General features: G+C 48.0%; 1 long non-coding RNA gene across 1 annotated transcript; it reads left to right on the top strand.

Moving 5' to 3' along the window:
- The first annotated feature begins 1,370 nt into the window (after positions 1-1,370).
- Positions 1,371-2,883, top strand: LOC125934905 (uncharacterized). The gene is made up of 4 exons (XR_007461569.1): positions 1,371-1,447; positions 2,023-2,126; positions 2,219-2,341; positions 2,588-2,883. It is a non-coding gene; the product is annotated as an uncharacterized LOC125934905 (long non-coding RNA).
- The last annotated feature ends 1,070 nt before the right edge of the window (positions 2,884-3,953 follow it).

The following is a 3,953-nucleotide window of genomic DNA, read 5'->3' as shown; positions in this document are numbered from 1 at the left end:
TTTTTTTTTTTTTTTAAATAAACTCTACCACCGTATGGAGCTCAAACTCCCCACCCCAAGATCAAGAGTAGCATGCTTCGCTGACTGAGCCAGCCAGCCACCCCTCAATCTTCATATTTTTAATAGAGAAAGAATTATTGATCCAGGTAGACAAGAAGATTTGCCCAGGGAGGAGAAAGAAAGTATGGGAAACCAGATACACCATTTCCTAATGCAATGCTCTTTGATAAACTAAATATAATATTCACCCAATACTAACTCCTGATTTAAATTCATGATACAATGATTCTAGCCTCCTCTTCCCCCGTACAAGGTGTAAACACTTAGAACTACTGAGAAATAATTCACCAGGACTCATGTCCTTAAAAGGGATATATTCACAAGTAAATATGCAAAACAGAAAACATGTGGTAAACAATGGAGGCAGCGGAGTAAATAAACATATCTATTTATTTTAGCAATACCTCATAAGTATACCGTGAAGGGAGTTTACCTGGGATGTTTCTTCTCCCTTGTCTTCAAGTAAAGACTGAGGTGATGATAGAAAATCCTTTTTCTCACAGCTCTCCTGGCTGAGAAGCATGTCGGCATAGTTGGGCTGGGGGAAGATCACGTGACTCTCCCCGGAGTCCGCGGTGAGGGAGACCTCGTGGGAATAGGTCTGCAGGAAAGCCCGCACCCCGTCCACGCCCACAAAGTGAGAGGCGGGCACGCCCACCAGCCCGCCTCCTGAAGCCTGGAGCAGACGGGATGAGTGCCAGCGCCTCAGCCTGAGTCCCAGCAGCACGATCACAAAGGCGAGGAAGACGCAGGAGACTGCGGCCACCGCCACTACCAGGTACAGTGTGAGGTCAGAATCATTTGGGTCGGCGGGGGTCCTGGTGCTGCCCAGATCGGCCAGGACGTCTGGGATGTTGTCAGCTACGGCCACGGTGAGCGTGACGGTGGCCGAGAGAGGGGGCTGGCCATGGTCCTGCACCACCACCACCAGGCTCTGCTTGAGCGCATCTCTGTCCAGCAGGGCCCGTGCAGTGCGCACCTCGCCCGTGTGCAGCCCCACCGTAAAAAGCCCTGGCTCGCTGGCCTTGAGCAGACGGTAGGACAGCCAGGCGTTCTGGCCAGAGTCTCTGTCCACCGCCACCACCTTGGTCACCAGGTAGCCGGGCTCTGCGGATCGGGGAGCCAGCTCCACGCCTGTGGAACCGTCGGTGGGGAGGGCGGGGTACAGGATTTCTGGTGCGTTGTCATTCTGGTCCAGCACGAATATGCTCAGTGACACGTTGCTGCTGAGGGGTGGGTTCCCATTGTCCCATGCAGTCAACCTCAGGTGCAAATCCTGGAACTGCTCATAGTCAAAGGAGCGCAATGCATACAGGATGCCAGTGTCAGAGTTGATGGAGATGTAAGAGGACAGGGGTGCATCCTGAAGAGTGTCTTCAGTCAAAGAGTAAGTTATATGGGCATTATCGTCACTGTCAGGGTCATGGGCCACCACAGAAATGATGGAAGCGCCCCTGGGATTGTTTTCAGGAATGTAGGCAGAGTAGGACATGTGAGGGAAGGTTGGTGGGTTGTCATTAATGTCTGCCACCTGCAGTGTAATGTAAGCATCCGTGGACAGAGATGGTTTCCCTCCATCTTTAGCAGTCACAGTGACGTTGTAAGAGGAAAACTGTTCCCTGTCAAGGGCTCTGGTTGTAACCAGTCGGTGGTAATTGTCCACTGATCTTTCTAACTTGAAAGGAAGGTTCTCTGGGAGTGAACATGTGATAAATGCATTCTGCCCAGAGTCTCTGTCATGTACATTAAAAAGTGCAATTATGGTTCCTGGAGGAGAGCCTTCAGGAATTGAACTGGTAGAAGATGTCATGTAAAATTCTGGGGCATTGTCATTCACATCCAGAACAGTCACAATAACCTTTGTTCTGGTCAGAAGGCCCGGACCATCCTGAGCTTCAATATCAATTTCATGGACTTTGGCATCTTCATAATCTAGACTCTTTATGATTGTTATATCTCCAGATGTCGACTCAAGCTCAAATATCTCTGAGGTTTCTCCAGGATTTTTCTCTTTAAAATATGCGACTTGGGCATTGTATCCCTCATCTGTGTCAGTGGCGGTGACTGTGAGTATCCGGGTACCTATGGGCATACTCTCAGGAACACTTACACGGTACTCAGGCTGTGTAAATATAGGTGCGTTGTCGTTCACATCCAGGACAGTCACGTGGATGCGGGAGGTGCCAGATCGGACCGGGCTGCCCCCATCCAAAGCCACAAGGACGAGGTGGTGAACAGCCTTCTCTTCGCGGTCCAGGGCGAGCTCCAGCACCAGCTCAGGGTACTTGTTCCCATCCACTCCGCTTCGCACAACCAGGGAAAAGTGGTCATTTGGGTTCAGTTCGTACTTCTGAAGGGTGTTTTCTCCTACGTCTGCATCGTGCGCACTCTTTAGAGGAATTCGGAATCCTGGCGTAGTGGTTTCACTGATTTTTAGCTCTAGTTCATCTACTCCAAAGCGAGGGGCATTATCGTTAATATCTGTTATTTCCACTTCTACTGAATAAATATTAAATTTGTCTTCCAGGAGTATGTTAAAATTCACCAGGCACTGCGCGCTCTGAGCACAGAGCGCCTCTCGGTCTATCCTGCCTGCGGTAACCAAACTGCCGCTTCGCGGGTTCAGAGCAAAGAGCTGCGTCCTACCTCTGGAGACGATGCGGACTCCACGCTCTGCCAGTGTCAGGGGCTCCAGCCCCAGGTCCTTGGCGATGTCGCCCACGAAGGAGCCTTTGTCAATCTCTTCTGGCACAGAATAGTGCATCTGTCCAGCTCCGGCCTCCCACAAAACCACCAAAAGAAAATACAGCCGATCAAGCCTTCCGCGTTGTAATAACTTTTGCAGAGCCGCCATTTCTTCTGCTGCAATCTTTTCTCCCAGGCAACTTCCAGCATCCAGTTTTATTCCTCTGTATTCCTCAGGGTCTGTGGGGATCAGCATTCACAGGACCCAGGTCACTGTAGAGAGAAATTTGGGCTGCTGCATTTTTTTTTTTTTTCCGCCCGGAAGCTTGGGGGCCAAATACCCAGTCCTTTTGTTGTGGGAGCCGGAATGTTGGACTGGATGTGTTGCAGCCTTTTACTTCTTAGGTGGTCAACAGCGACGCTCAGAGGCCTAAGTAATTTCTGCACCCTCTTAGGCAAACCCAAGTTATTTCTTGCTTGTTAGCTTTGTGACTTTCAAGTTGCTTTGAAGAATCTTAGAGTTTTACCATACCTTAGAAGTAGCTCTTTCAAGTCAGGAATCTTTTTCTCAGGATTAATAAGAATGTGTAAACAAATGTGACCTTGATAGTAGTTGGTAGGAAAGTATGCCTAGTGAACACTAAAGGCATTAATCAAGGCTGCCACTGCCCTTGCTCCAAATATCTTCAACTTATTTTATATTCAAAGACAATAAGATCAAATTTAGAACATTAGCTAATTTATCTTCTAAGGCTATACATTTTGGATTTCTGTGCTTCATGGCTTAGGATTTAACTTCAACATCTGTATTTTAAAAATTATCAGACACTACTGTATACCTGACACCAATGCCTGACTGATGCTGGAGAAAGAAATGGTGAACGTGATGAACACAGTTCTTGTTCTCAGGGAGCTTACAGGATAGGAGAGGACACAGGAAAGTAAACAGAGTATTTCAATACAATATGCTAACTGAGACAAAGGTGGGGACCACTAGGCAATGAGAAGGTGGGTCAGTACTTTTCCAAGACATTATTGAAGATGACTCCTAAAGGGTAGGGATGGGTCAAGAAGAGGCTGGAGTGGTGTTCTAGAACCTCAGTACCAATGCTTGGAGGTGAGAGCCAGAATGGAACATTAAGGAAATTGAAGGAGGTTTGTTCTTTGTTCTTCTTGTTCAAGATTGTTTTGGTTATTTGAAGTTTCTT

This window comes from Panthera uncia, assembly GCF_023721935.1.
Source record: "Panthera uncia isolate 11264 chromosome A1 unlocalized genomic scaffold, Puncia_PCG_1.0 HiC_scaffold_17, whole genome shotgun sequence".
NCBI classification, from domain to species: domain Eukaryota; kingdom Metazoa; phylum Chordata; class Mammalia; order Carnivora; family Felidae; genus Panthera; species Panthera uncia.
This window is presented reverse-complemented; position numbering and strand designations above follow the sequence as displayed.